Raw genomic sequence first — 16,262 nt, 5'->3', positions numbered from 1 at the left:
AAGGCAGCCAAGAGGAATCAAAAGCATCAAACAATGAACAGTGACTCGAGCCTGCAGAGAAAAGGTGATCCCTATGGGTCCCAAAGACAGTGATGTCCTGAGCGACCAGTATCTTACAAGACAATTTAATAATCAAATAGGCCATAAAAACTTCCAAGCCCAGGTCCAAGTCCATGTCTGAGCCCTCCACACTGGCAGCCACCTAGACTGGGCCCCCGGCACCTTGCTGTGTCCCCAGGTGTTACTCCGTGGGCACAGATGCTTTGGGTGTGCTGCAGCTCAGTCCACCAACACCCCTTCCAGCCTTGGATCTCCTGGGGACAGCACAGATTTAAGACTGTTTCTTCATTAAAGCAGCACCAGTCACAGTGCCCTTTTGCTTTTTAGACCACCATAGTAAGACTCACCAGGTTCGTCTGGATTACCCTGTGTCCACCTGATATTCGAGAAGGAAGAAGGAAAAAAGCCACTTCCCAGGACAAATTGCTTTCTTCTGTAATTCTGAATAAACACACACAGTAAAGAAGTACTGTTACAGATAGAGCCAGTAGTTATAAACCCTATAATGTGATAGTGAGTGGCTAAAACAACGTAAGAGCTCTTTTGTGCTGTAGCAGGTGAAGGCTGTAAAGGCTTCTGATAGTTTGCTTTTATTTAATGGGTTTTGTTAAGTCAACTACTGTGCAATGTTTTCATAAAACAAAACCATTTTACTGTCTAAGACTTCAACCAGGAAACAAACGTGGCCAAGGGTTTCCATAACAGAAGCTTTAATTCAGGCTCTTGTGCAAGTCGGATGTTTGGGGTTATTTGAGAAATTTGAGGTAAGTTACTGAGTATTTGGCAGCTTGTGAAACACTATGACTTACTTAGGTGCCCAAATGTACCCAAGACACATTCTGGGAAAACATGCCCCATTTATCCTGTCTCCTGTGCAAACTGCATTCATGGTGGAACTTCTCCCTCACATTTACAATGTGCTTTTTTGTCTTGAGAGGGTCTTAGTCTGTTTAACAATTTCATTAAATAAGTCACTACTACTTCGTTATATTTGTATATTTAAATCTGAGAATCCTAACCAGCAGGAAAAGTTCCAAGCTGAGAAGCAGAAAGAGGGTGAATGAATGCATTTTCTTTCTCTGGGATATTAGGTGGAGATAAATAACAAAGATGCTTCAGAGCAGACCAAATTTCAGACACAAAGTTGAGACTAAGTGTAACAGTACTGTACTAATTTATACTGAACTTGGTTATACTGGAAATTAATACAGAAATATAAAAGTTAGGAGTGAAAGGATTTAGAGTCCTGCCTAAACTATGAAGAAAGCTGTGAAATTGTTCAAGCAATGGATGCATGCACTGCAGGTTCATCAGAAGATGAACCTCTAACTATAGACAAGTTATTCCAAGAAAAACAAAGGTGAATTCTGTTCACAAACAGGCACGTGTGATGTGTAAGAGCCAAAACTGTAGTATACATTTTGAAAAAGAAAGCTATTGCACTAAATCCCAGGTCTGGTGTGTAAAAATCAAGTGTTTTGCGAGTTGTAGCGTTCGCCGCATATCAAGGTGCCACGATTAGATCACTGATCACCCCCCAGATCAGGGAAAGAGACAGATAACACACACAGTGTGAGCGCCAACTTCCGCCTTTTATTGCGCAGTCAATTCCTTTTATACTAACAAGGGTAGGTGGGATTACAGACACATCATAAGGCTGCGACTAACCCTCTAACTTTCCGTGACATCGCGAGATCTTCCAAACGCCGAACCCTACAGCGAGTCACAGACACCAAGCTGCTGTTGATCAATACAGTAAGAGATTAATTATTCAAACTGCATTATGCATTCATACATGAAATTGATTTTGAATCCAGCATTGTTTGAATCCTAACACCTGCATCTGATTTCATTTTGGCGTAACAAATCAATCATTTTAACACCCGTGAACTTTAGTCCGCAAAACTTAAGTTCATTGAATACACTTGCATTTCCTTTGTAGTGCAGTACAGCAATGCTTCAATAAAATTGTGAAACTTCAAAAGAATGGCTTTCAGTGTGCTTTGTATAGGAGGGAACAAGTCCTTTCCCCCTGCCAGAGATATGGAAAGGAAGCCATCCCACTGATTTCACGAAGTTCAACTAGGGAATCCTTCAAAAAGTTAGGGATATGGCAGAGGTATCCAATTTTGCAGGCCATGCTGATCACTGCCAGGTTGTCTGCTGCTTGACACCTGCAAGGCAATGGTTTGTTGTATTTAGTGTAATTTGTGCGTCAGACTTCTGTAGAGCACTTTGGAGACACTGCAGCTACACAGCAGCGGAGTAGTAGACCTGAGACATGCTGGTAGCAGATGGGAGAGAAAAAAATTTAACTATTTCCTTAAAGCCTCATTTATGACATTTGTACATGTGTAAAACCAGGGATTATTCAGGGGCTTATACGTCCACGGGTTCTTCTGGGCAATGCTGACCAGAATGTCAGATCTGCTCAATTATACAGTTACAGCGTTCCTTACTGATTGCATCAGACAACCCATACAACCTACTGCTTAAGGGAACCTTCGCTCTTCACGTTACTCCTCAGTAATGATAAGAGGAGGTTTATTTAATTTTTGACTGATGGACATACTCCTTTGCTTCATAGCTATTACTTAATGACTGAAAACCTGGTATTTACAGAAACAGCAGACAATGAAGTAGAACTTCTCTAGCAGCTAGGTCTTATATGCTAAATAAAGTAATTGCAAAATTCAATAAATTTTAAGGCTATCCCACTGCAATACTAGAGAAGGGGATCACTGGTTAAAAAAACACAAAGAAATAAATTCTAAATCAAATACTAATATGCTTACATACACTAACAGTCCATTCTATACTATAAAAGCATATTAGAAAACATATTAGAAAGCATATAGGACTGAGCACTCACAGTAACAAGTAAAATCAGAAAATATACAGAGAATAAAAAGAAAATATGCAGAGAATAAAGGCAGGAGGATTTAAGAGAAAGGTTTAATTCAAGAACTCATAGCTGAAGGCGCAGTAATGAAAGTATGATTTTATAATCCTCCTACGTCTTGGCATCATTCTGAAGTCAATCTATGAAGGCATAAATAACTGAAAACAGTGTGACCTCTTTGATGACTGAAGTGATACAACACTCTGAGTTCAGATGTAGGGTGGTCTGGGTTTAGGGAAAATAGGCCAGTGATATCTGGGAGCACATGGAGCATTCATCCTCACCTGACACAGGAAAGGTCTAAGAATTAGAAGGATTAAGATTAAGGAAGACAGTTCACGCGTGAGGAAGATACAACTACTCTTGCTTAACAGCACACATAGAGGACATCTGCATACCATGATCTGCATCATTGCAAAATGTTTGCTTCATCAGCTAATGGATCATATGCGTGTTCTTCAAAACACTGCATTCTGTACCGCTTCACTCCTCTGATATTTCAAAGACATGAGCATTTCTAAGAAATGAAAGTAGAATACATGCAAATGTGTATAAAAATTAGAAACAACAAATATTTTGTGTGTGCAGTGAATATTTTTAAGGGGTTGTCCCCCTGAATCTTTCCCGTATGAGACCAAAACTCTATTACATTTGCAGGAGAACACCGTAATTCAAGGAAGTCTTAAGTCCTGAAAGGGTGGTCCAGCTCAAACATGAGTAGTATTTCCTTCTGAATACTGTACGCTGGACCCCTCTGGAGACAACCCATGCCAAGAAGTTCGAACCCCAGTCCAGATATCCATTACCGTTGGCAAGAAGACAACGAACATGAATTTTTCCTCTCAAACTACAAATCACTCACAAAATACACTTGGGGCTGGTCTTTGCTAGCCACTTAAGTTACTGAGCCAATATGTTCAGTACTCAGTGTAGACAAGGACCATTGCATTCCTGTGCAGCCAGCTGTCAGCCGACAACACCACAGTACAGGTGTTCACAGAGACCTCCTATAAACAAAAAAAATGTGTGTTTTTAATACATTAAGCTTTCATCCTTATGCCAGCTTGGGAAAAACTGAACATACTTTAGCTAGGGATCACCTAGTTACTCACTGTAAAATTTTTGAATTGTATCTGCACTTTGTTTGGTGTTATTTGGGTTGTTTTTAAAGGCATTTTGTCTCATCTATTTCTCTAGTTGAGACAAAAGCCTGGAATTTTAAATCATAGTCATTAGCACAGCTCACCAAGGTCATGTTCTCACATAACTTGTTTTGCTCCTGGGAGACAGTTCTGAGAGCTCAACTGCATGTACTGAGATCCTTTTCTTACAGAATAGGATGTTAACACAGGCAACAGCATTATTTTTGCTTGTAGCAAGGTATTGCTGTTTACTATGGGAGGGTTTGGCAATAATTGCTTCTTATGTAAACAAGTAGAAATGAACGATATTTTCTGGAGGCCTAAATAAAAGTCTTATTAATTTCTTGAAAATATGCATGGATGTAAAACCTTGGACCTGATAAATATTAAGTCATTATACACTTAAAGTTCTATTTCTTCTCTTATGTTGAAGTAATAAGAGCAATTAGTTTCGTAGTATGCTGACGTGTTAGAAATGTCTGCAAAGTATAGGACTGGTTTAGTGTACAGTATTCTTGGAATAAATTAGAGCACAGTTTTTTCAAGATTTAAGTCTGTAATAGACAACCAGACTACTCTGGTTATACTGTAATTAACAGTGATGTAAATGTAACAGTGAATAATGAATGTAGTTACTGAAATTGTGGAATATCTAATCAATGTGTGAAATCTGGATGCCTTTAGGTATGATCAGCTAGTAGAACTGCTATTAGGAGTCATTTGCTTTGTTCCTGCCAAGGCAAAGAAAGCATGATACAAACCATTGAGAACTAATATTTATTAAGAAAGTTATTTTAAAAAGCTTTAAACTCTCCTTATTACCTCCTTATTTTTCTTGTGCAAGAGATACCAGATTTTATAGCAACATTAAGTTTCCTCTGACTATCTCAAAGAACAAAACTCCTGGAAAAAAACCTGATACATCTTTATCTCTATCTTTAACAGCTTGCAGCACCAGTTCATTAAGCCCTTTATACTTTTTTACTACTCCATCCACCTCCTCCTCTGTACAGAGCACGGAAGGCAACGATCAACATCATAGTCATTATGCCATGCAAAGAGCAGTTCTTTTTTAAGCAAGAAAAAAATCCAGCTTGCAGTTCGGTTTTAGAAATTGATTAGTACTATTCTGCAAATATACAAAGAATCATGCAGCATGGAACAGATTACACCCCATCACACTTATTTAATAGTTTGATATTATATATAGCAATGTCTTTTGTCTGAAAGAATACTGAATAGCCACAGTCTTAATTCTAAGGCACCAAATGATCTCCCAACCTGCTGAAAAGCAGCACTCCCGAAGTGCTTCTAGCCCTCACAGTCAGCCTGTGGTTTTCCTACATTTCATTTACCAGTCAAGTACAAAAGAAAAACTAGTCTTCATCTAAAAAAACCGCAGCAAATAAGACATCAGTGCTTGTGTAAACAAAGCTTGAAATCTTGACAGGCTCTGAATCCAGAATGCAAAGGATGCAATCTTAGATTTGCTATTAACATTTTTTAGATTTTCTGCGGTGCAAGTAAAGAGTTTTTAAAGAAATTTGCGCTTACAATGTGGCTTTCGAGAGACACTTATTCCCTACAGAACACAGTCTTGATTTAGGAAATACATATATGCTATGATATCATGGGACTTGGCTAACATAAGTCCCAAAGAAGTCATGTTTGAAGAGCCAGGTGCGGAGCAGCCCAGCTGTGCCCAGCTGGAAACGCAGGCAGGAGAGCTGCCACTAACATTTCAAGAGGAAGGTGTTATATTTCAATGACAGCAGTTTTAAAAGAGCACAACAAAACTGGTGCCATGGAAGGAGAGGCCGACACGCAGGTCATCCTCCTGTTGAACTAAACTTTTGGGTCCCCTGAAAATTCTAATTTTTCCCTTCCTGCAAGAACTGTAGTCCTCATGTACAACTTTATCTGGAGCCGGCTGTTCCCAGGACATAACTCACATGCTCCGACTCAGCTGCTGTAACCCCTGCTCTGCATCACCTTTGCCCTTTTTCTCCATCTTCATCGCTTGTGGTACATGGAACACAGCCCTTGATCCTACAGCAGTTGCACTAGACTAGGATCAAAGTTTAGAGGCTGGCAAATTAGCATGGGAGACTCCAGCCACAAGGAAAAGGCCTTTTCATACTTGAAAAACAACATGCATACTTCTGCTGCCATGTAACTAAAAACATAGTTATGGTTAGACACATGATGATGAGTAACAAGGATACAGATTACTAGCTCTTGAGCGCATGGAGATGTGTTCACGCCATCCGAAATGCTGACAGTACCAGGATTCATCGCTTGCTTTTAGTGACACCTCCCCCTACGTGCTTTTATTTTTCCATCACAAGCTAAAATTTCAAAATGTGACAGTAAGAGCTAGTTATAGATGTCCTGAACTGACAAACAAGTGGTTATCCGCAGAAAGCCAGATATATTTAAAAAACAGTGGGAAGTTCATGCATCTGTATCCATCTCCTCGGCACTAGTTGTGGTAATAGCCCCTCTTCATGACAGGTTTAACGATCACCTCTCAAGGCCTGCATTCCCTGCCCCTTAGCTCGGCTAACCAGTGGCTGACCGCTTGTGCTGAAATGACACAGGGAGGGGAGTTAAAACCGAGTCCGGTTCTCCAGGTCTTGGTGGCTCAGAGCAGCTCTTGCTGTTGATTTTCATTCAGTCCTTCAATGGGTGACGGAAAAGATGGGATAGTGGGCCTTTGATGTCATTCTCAGTGGTAATTCTGGGACCTGCAGACAGTGTTGGCAGGAGGACACTGCTCACTGCGATCAGCGGAGGCACTGCTGCTCCCCAAAGCCAGTTATTTTAAGTCCCATCTAAACAAGGAATTATCAGCTTAAGATCAGCCTTTCTCCCCTGCAGCAGGTTCAATTAGATGCAGTACTTGGTAACTAAAAAGCAAAATTACATCCCTCTCACTTGAGCCAGACTCCTGTTGGCTTTGGTGGGTGTTGGCTCCTGCTGACCCGAAGAATTCACAGCCTGGCCATAGGTATGGGGGCAAATACCTGGGAGGGTGACGTGCCCTGTGCGCCTGTTTGCATAGCTGGATACCAGCCACAGAGACACAGCAACCTCACTGCAGACACTACTCTGTGTGCTAATTACTGACTTCCTCGCCTGCAGGAGGGTAGGTGACTTCGCACCATTTCTTCTACCACCTGCCTGACACAACCTTGCTTTCTGGTGGTAGTTATTTGCCTTCTCTCTAGTTCATCCCCTGAGCAAAAATAAACAAACGCACCACCAAAAACTATCACTGAACGTTTTACGCTTCACAGCCTGCCTCATGCACGCTCATTTCCCTCCTTGCTGTCCATACCCTGCATTTTCAGTGGGTATTTGCTGCTCCAGCCATTGCGTATTTAGAGCCAGTGTATCTGCACCAGTGGTCTGCATCAGGTACACTGCTATAATCCAAGCAGAGGCTATAAGCCCACTGCAGGCAAGGTCTTAGAAACATGAAGAGGCTTGCAGTAAGGAAAACAAAACAAAACAAAAATGCTCTTAGCACATCTGTGGGTTTTTTTCTATGAAGCTATTTCATGGGGTTTTTTGAAATCCATCACTAGGTCACCTATAGAGCATTATTGCCCATTAAATAAAAAGATTTACGTACCGAAACAAAAAGATGTATTGTATTTGCTTACAACCAAAGCATCTTTATTTTATCCCAACATCTTTATTTTTGTCAGGCCCAGCTCAGGAAACCTCTTGCTGGGCTGAACGACTAAGCACCGACCAGGGCCCCCAACAGACATTTCTATTGTCGATACCACCGGATGGTGACGGCCAGCTCCAAATAGTGAAGCTAGGCCCTCCTTTTCTCACTGCTGAATAAAAAAAAAGCATGGGTAAACCCCCTTCCCCCACAAGTCAGAGCATTTCTATTAACACCAGTTGGGTGAAGACTTCACTCTATACCCAAATACCTCTGGAGTTCAGGCAGGTGCAGATCCAGGGGTGACACTCATGTCTTACTGACATCCATGGTAGCGCTCCTCAGCTTCCTTGCAGCTTTACCGGCCCACATCTGAGGCTGCGGCTCCACCGAGCATCTCCTCCAGCAAGGGACGCTCACCCCGAGCCCCCCTCTCAGCTGCTGTGCCCTCAGCCCCGGTGAACCCCCTCAGCTCCTCCAGCTCACTCTGGGTATGTCCGTCGTCTCCGCCAGATTTCTGAAATGATTCAGTTTAGGAAATAAAGAAAATGGAGGTGTCCCCCCCCGGGGAGAGGCATGAGCAACAGGTGAGCGCAAGAATACCAGCAACCTGCCGTCACAGCCTAAGACTATTACCTTACATTGCATGTAATTAAGGCCACGATTTAGCCTCGCTGAATTAATTTGTTCAGTCCTCATTCACTTGCTTTTATTTGAGGGGAATGATCTGAAAGCAGCTGAAATCACGGCATTGGATCACCGCATTCAACTACACATTGGCTTCAGCCATGAAGTCAGGTTCCAGATTTGCACTCTTCAAACTGAAAAACCAGAAAACTCCTGTCCAGACTCCTCTCTAGTTCTTTGTGCCAATTTCTTTAGTTGCAAAGATTTGTTTGAAATTGATGATGAACAAGGAAACTTCTGAAGAATCTGACCAGAACAGGTGAATTTTGTATATATATACACATTTTGAAAGATTTCACTTAATTTCATCAATATTGCTGTACTAAGCACAATACTTTTGAGAATTCAGGTATGCACTTCATGTAAAAAGGTGGAACAAGCCTAGGACTGATGATGAGAGTGCTTATGGAACTAATGCACATTTAAAACACAAAACCCTTCCCTTCACTATTCATTTGATCTGGGGTATAGTAGAGCAATGACAACCCTCAGATTGCTTTATACACCAGTGAGTTAGACTTCAAGTGCTTTACAAGAGAACTAAGAAAGCTCATGAAAAGAAAAGCCATCACTCAAAATTTCTAAGAGGGGTGGAAATTAGCTACAGAAAGTTCTACCATTTTATTACATACATGCACACATATAGAAGTACATGTATGTGGAACTGCTTATTTACTCATTAGTTAACTTTTTACATCTCCCATCCATTGTAGCTCCTTTGCTGCGAGCCCCTAACCAAAACTTAGGGGTGGCTGCAAAGCCCTTTTCAAACATTAACAGGACCTGGACATTAGGTTCTAATTCTTTTTATTTCAAATGTTTATAAATTATTAAAATAGAAGATCTAGCTAACTGTGCTGTAGGGAAATCATGTTTTACCTAAGCTCAGCCTGCTTTTTTAACAATACCATTTATTTCAATACCTGATAAATTCAAATGTATTGGCAATGAACACACAATGGAAAGCTATTTTTCTGTTGAAAATTTAACTGAAAGTTATCCCAAGTAATAATGAAAAACCATAGCAGCATTGGAGTTACACCAAACGTCAGTCCTGGTGCATTAAAAGTGTACCTCTGTACCGTTCGCGATCAGAGGAAAGATCAAACAATACAGAGGGTCGGCTGGTGGGTTTTTAATAAGTTCCGGCAACTGAGTTACGGCTCTGGACAGTGGCCAAGAGTGCAGTTTTCACGTGCAATCAAGGCTACAGCTTAAAGCGGAGAAGGAATCAAATCCGCCTGTGCAGTCAGGGCTGGAGAGGGAACAAGCCAGCAGGTAGTCATGGTGGAGCCCAGGAACTGGGGCTGGGGCCGGCTGTACCTTATGCTCCAATTCATTTTCATATATTGTTTTAATGCAAGCAATTAAAACCACAGCTGTCCACCTGCACGCCCCGATGACAGCTGGTTTTGCCTTCTCACAGATTAAGTAAAGCCAATCAGTCTCCGTAACCCATCGCGACCACTGCCCATTGATGTCAGTGCCTGGTTCAGCCCCGTTCTCACTCCACCCATTGACTGTGAGCACAGGTGACTTCAGTGGGACACCACCATCGCAAGTGCGATCCAGATGCCTTTGTAGATAGGCCAAGCTGGGGAGGCTGTGCCTGGCTGCTTCTCAGCCACCACGGGGCACAGCAGCTCTCCTGTTGCGTAGATAGGGTCAGGAGCGGCATCAAGCTGAGCAGGAATTGTGAATGAGGCTGAAAACATGGTACCCAACAGCCTCGCCTTGGAGGAGCATCTTAAATCTCAGCACACAGCTAAAATTACACCCTTTTACAAATACCACTTTGCCTTACGCAAAGAAGCTGCATTTGTATCAGAAGGTGTCACAAGGGCCCTGCAATACAAACCTCCATTGGAAGCAGAATCAGATGGTTTTTGATGCAACTGTGCAAAAAGTACAATGGCATGCGATTAGCAATTGTACATGGAAAGAGCCAATTTCAGGCTCTTCTCTATTTTTTCTACCTCTTACCACCTTGCACTGTGAAATCCTACACAGCAAACGTAGCAATATAGTGAAGCAATATTAGAAGAATATCCTTCCAATACTGAAAAGGATACATCACGTACAATGTTAGCAAAATTGGTAGGAATACCATATAAATATTAAGTATGTCAACAGTACAGCTGCTGCTGTGAAGGACTGCAGACAAATAGGGTAACAAACATTTTTTAAACTGGGGATTTCCATGCAGGTATCCAAACCAGTAACCTTTTTCCCAAAGGTTTAGAGTGCCAGGCTATCGTCATACAAAATCAGGTGAAGAGATTCTTGTAGAAACAAGACATGGGGTTTAGGATTCCAGTTCGTAAAAGAATTAGTTGAACTTCAAAGTAATTTTATGTTGTTACATTCATACTTTTGGTTTTGTTCATTCAAGTGTGGATCATTTTCTTATGTACTTTGTTTTTTACTAATGGTTTCACTATAAATAATGTGTCTGTTTCATTTTCCCATCTCTTATAGAGAAGATCAATTATGGAGTTTGTACCAGCTTTTAAAACAAAAATTATTGTCTAAAGGAGGAATCTAGGAACTGTCTCTTCTGTGAAGGTAAACTTCAATGCTTAAAAAAGACCCAAGTTGGTGACAATATCACTTACTAGTTTTACCTCCACTGACAGCATGCCCAGACTGATAAAAATCAGAGCTTTTCACACCCACAGGTGGCTTTCTTCAGAGGGAGATGAGCTTCTGAAGATACTCTTGGTAGGGCTACTCACCTTGCAGTGAGGGGCAGGTTTTCAGCACTGGATTTTGAGACACAAGGAAATTTAGCGTTTGCTGAGATTGGGCCACTAAAGTACCTTATTCTCTTCTACTCTTTATACCAGTGTTTGTACAGATCGGTTATTAGAAGTGGGGGTCCCAGGTGCCGCAGGGGGAGCAGCCTGTGACACAGCCGTACCCTCCAGTGAGTGCCAGCAGGCTTTGGTACCTAGCGACGCTTTAGCAGTTTGTAGCAGTAGACACCTGGGAAGCAGTAATGATGCTGTGGCCAAAGAGGTAAACCGAGGCACAGAGGACGAGGGCCTAGTCTGAATCCCAAGGCAATCAATTAATGAACTCTGATTTGTTTATTACAAAACGGTCAGCCCTTTGTGAACCCGTTCCCTGTTTGCCAACCCACTGTCCTGACTTGTGGACCACATTCAGACTACTGGATAAGACCCCCTTTTACCTGGTTGAAAGGACTAAGAAGCCAGCAGAAGATCAATTTTCCCATTTGAATTTGGTTTTAAATGCATGAAGGAAGTTGTTGCACTGTCAGTACCTATAAGTGGAATCCTCTTGAGCTGATTATCCATTGGCGCAAGTAACTTCTCCCAAGGTTACTACGAGTTTTCAAGACTGAACTAGGACTCTCTGAAGTGCTTCATTCCCATAGGATTTGTGGTGTAGCGCTGAAGTCCATCGTACCTAAGGTTTCTGTTTACTTCAGCAGTATGCATTTTCTCAACGGTTCCTAAGACATCTGGAGTGGTATGGGAGTATCTGGATGATGAGAAAACTTCAAGTGCTTTGCTCTGAAACATCCAGTCTCCAAAGACAACACTTCCTGAGAGGCAAAAAGGTCTTGAGAACGCATTCCTGTGAGGCTTGCAAGAGGACCCTGAGTCTGCAAGTCAAACAAACAAGAAACCCATGTGGTCTACGAGGCAGACTGGATCAGCCTTTTTTCCTTAAGCCCTACAAATTTCAGATGACCTGCTGGTGACTCCTCACTTTTGCCTCATGTACAGCTGAAACAAGCTTCACACATAAGACCCAGGATAACATGCTGTCTACTGGGGGAGTGAAATCTTCTCAAGTTTTCCTGCTGACTTCAAGACCTCTCCCCTGGCACCGTATGTTTTCACAGAAAGAGAAAATGCTACAGGCAAACACAATTCAGCCTTCCCTGTTGTTCGTCTGATTCAAAGCAGATCTGAATTAGCTGCATCAGATATGTTTAAGAGTTGCAGTACACCAGTGAAAAGACACGTTGCTTTGGTCTTACTTCTGTAGTGTTTCTCAGGATGGATGCCTTAAAGGCTACAGATGCTTGGTCACAGCAGAATCCAGAACCCGAGAATAGCAGCTGGGGGAGATTATTGACACGTCTACATAAGCATTTTAGTTTAGCTTAGGGATGCGCATTGAACTGAATCTCCCAAGCATAACAGTAAGAATTAGTTAAAGGTATGATGTGTGATGAGTAAACAATGTAAAACTGAAGGAGTAAATCCCTAGGCAGAGCTTCACTTCTCACCTGGGAATAACACCTAACATAGGACTGGAAATGGAGCCATTTCTTCCACAGTTGTGTGGATTCAGTGAGAGCTGTGGATACCAGTGCCCATACTGCCTTTTCAAGACACGTGTAAGATATTCAGCATTCCTTGACTCCTCAAAAAATGACAATGGCTATTTCAGCTTGGCTGTGTGCGCTTTCTCTCTCCTTCTCACTGTTTGTGGCTGAAATTTCAGCTTCATTTTCTTCTCCCCAACTTCCCACCGTGCTGTTCCCACCTTACGGAGGTTCCACACCACAATATACAGGACACGCTGCAATTCAAAGGCCAAAAGTTGCTAAAGCGCTTATGCAAGTTAATTACTGTGCCTGTTTAATCCCATGTAATGCAGATTAGCGCTGTCAGCTACTGTTCGGAGAGCAGTTGATGTAACAGGCTGGCCTGTCAGCCGGGAAACCGCTCTCTTCAAGAGCGGCAGAGTTGCTTCCAGCAAGGAAACGCTGACTGGCACCAGGAACAGGAACCTCTCACGCTGTTCCCCGGTTGCTGTCAGGATGCAAGAGGCAGACGCAAAAGCTAAATATGACAAACAGGCAGGTTTAAAGAAGGTATCACACCCCTCATTTCAAGGGAAAATTGTCAGCTTTGACCCCATGCACGTTCAGATGAAAAACCTGTAAGTTTAAGAGAACAGTCCCACAAAAGACATCCTTACATCAAGCCACTAACCACAGTGAAGTCAAGCCACTAGCCACTATTTTTATATCAAACTAAAAAACCTAATACAGGTTTCCATGAAAATGAATACCAATAGGCCAAAGAAAGCCGTCCAGTTTGAAGGGCCAGGCATCCCTATAGACAGGAGAAGGTGGAAAGCTGGAGGGCTTCCTGGGAACTTCAGCTTCTCGCAACTTGAGTCCAATCTAATTGGATTAATTTACAATCGTTACTTAGGTAAAATGCCCTTTGGCAGCAATGTATGTTTACATAGGGCCTGCTTATTCCCCAAAAGAGTGCAAATACAATGTGTTCAGATGGCTCATTCCAGAAGTTAATGGCATGTAGTATTTCAGGATTGCCAACAATGCTTTTCCTGTTCTGGAGGGGTAAATAATACCAGTTATCTTGATTTGTAAGTGGTAGCCAGGACTGCAGCATTTCATATGACACCATTGGTAACTGAGCTACAGTAATAATGCCCATTTCCTCCACCCATGCATTATACGAGAGTTAAGCAAATATTTTCCACCTCAGCAGATTTTATGGTCAAATTACAGACTTTTCTCTCTCTGGTTCACAGCTGACAAAACTTTGTTTGATGGAGGTAATAATGACAGAATATGTGATAAGGCAGTCTACCGCTGGCTGAGAGTCAAGGCACAGGATACTATACTTCCACGTTTCTAACAGCCTTTCTTATTCCACATGACTTATAGATGCAGTAAAATGGAATCATTATTAAAAAAAAAAAAAAGATAATTAAATATAAATCAGATCAATACTTTTTTTTACATTAGAAATCTTAGTCTTTCATATTCTAAGAAATGAGATTTTGCAAGCAAAAGAGATGTAAGATTAAAAGATGAACAAGTGTCTAGAAATTTTAACCTCACACTCAGCGTGCTTCGGCTGTTAGCCCCAATGCCTGAGGATGGACAGAAGTTTCTCTTAAACTTGCAGCTATCTACCTCGAGCTGAAGCTGGTTCCCTTAAAATCTGCCAGCAGGGACCCCCCCGTGTGTGGCATCACAGTGACGCTCTCCGGGGATGATGCTCACAGGTGAATAAGCATGAGTCTCGGTGGCAGCCAGGGACGTTCCTGCCCACACCTGCCTCTTCCAGTTGCTGCCAGCCTGAGTTTCAATGAAGGCTTGAGGTAAGATGCCAGGCTGAGATGTGGACACACATCTTGTCCTACCAGCTCTGCTAAGGGAGTGCTGACATCTGTCAGGGAGATGGGGCAGGCAGCAGAGGGGTGACGTCTCAACCACCACGGCAAGACCAGCAGCAGCTCAGGTACCAGACACCCCTCTTCTCTCTGCTTGTCCCCAAGGACAGTGGGTATCCAAACAAAGAGGGGGGCTACCTCTGACTTCACAGGAAGGGCAGGCAGGCAAACATATCAGTCAATCATTAGCCAAGTCACTCACTTCACATGGCACAGGAACAGAAAGATGCAAATGAGGGAGGCAAGAGCATCCCGCAGAGGCAATGTGGCAAGTACAGGACAGCAGAGTGGGGGTTGGGAGAGAGGCTCAAAAGGATGAACACACCGAAAAATAAACCCTGCTATAAGATAAACAAGTTTCCAGTTTGAGAATATTAAATATTTTTTCACGGGGTCTTTTGTTTTGCTGAAGATCAAAAAGCGATGATACGTTTCAAAGGGCTTCCAGAGCAGCAACAGTTGTGTTACCTTTTCTTTGCCCTCCTTCCTCCTCCCAGCCTCAGGACTAAAAATGTCAAGCTACAAAGTCACATAGAGTGAGAAATCTTTCAGGCAAAACACTGAGCCAGAAGGAAAAAAAGATGGAAGAAGATGAGCTAGTAGCAGGGAACGAAGGCATTAGAGCAGCAGCACCTTCCTCAGCACAGGAACAGAAACATGCAAAGTCCCAAGCCCTCCAGAGGCAGTCAGTGCATTTAACTCTATAAAGCTTGAGCAAGCATCAGCCCCATAGCTCGCCCAAGCAGGATGAGCAAGACCAACTCGCTTCCTCCGCTGTTCCCTTTCATCCCAGCTGCCTTGGCTTCCTGCCCTGGAAGCGAGGAGAACAGGGAGTCACCCCGCAGCCACGCAGCGCAGCCCACGCGGGTGCGGCGTGGCCCAGAGCCCCGCCGGGGCACCGTTCCGTCCGGCTTCAGAAGTGTGAGCCGGTACGGGCCTAAATCGTGGTACCCAGGGACAGAAACCCAGGAGTATCCCACCCTCTCCTGTCCCTTGGCACCGAGGACCGGCCGTTGGCTAGTCTCAGCACCCCAGAGTACCTATGTGTGACTCTAGCGACCCGGTTAAAACCGAAATTCAGCACCGTTTTGAAAATCTGTTCGCTGGCGTCGGAAAAACCACCAAGCTGGGCTCTTAGGAAAGCCTGACTTCTAGGTCTTGATCTCCACAGGTTCCGAGGAGTCGCACGTTACGCTGGCTCCACCTGGAGCTCGCCGCAGCGAGCACTTCTGAAAACCTGCCTGGCGCGCTCCGCTAAAAACACCCGCCGGCGGAAGGCGGGCGAGCGGCAGGCCGCGCACAAGGCCGCGTAAGGGCAGCACCTGAATCCTCCCGCCGCGGCCTCAGCCTTACCTTTCGGCCAAAGCACCCACCTCCCAGCGAGCTTCTGGTTGCCTGCGTCGGGCCGTGCACCTACAGTTAGTTGCCCGAAGGGTTTTTCCGTCCGCAAAATCCACGGCCGCGACGCGTGCTGCAAGCTGTCAGAGGCGCGGGCGTGCGAGCGTCGGGCTTTCCCGCGGCGCGCCCGGCGTTACGGGCCCTTCGCTGTGACTTGCCGCCGGCGGGGGGGCCCGCCGCTGCCCGCACGCCTCCGGGC

This window comes from Haliaeetus leucocephalus, unplaced genomic scaffold (assembly GCF_000737465.1).
Source record: "Haliaeetus leucocephalus isolate CR32 unplaced genomic scaffold, Haliaeetus_leucocephalus-4.0 Scaffold240, whole genome shotgun sequence".
Lineage (NCBI taxonomy): Eukaryota > Metazoa > Chordata > Aves > Accipitriformes > Accipitridae > Haliaeetus > Haliaeetus leucocephalus.
Note: the sequence above shows the minus strand (reverse complement) of the source record.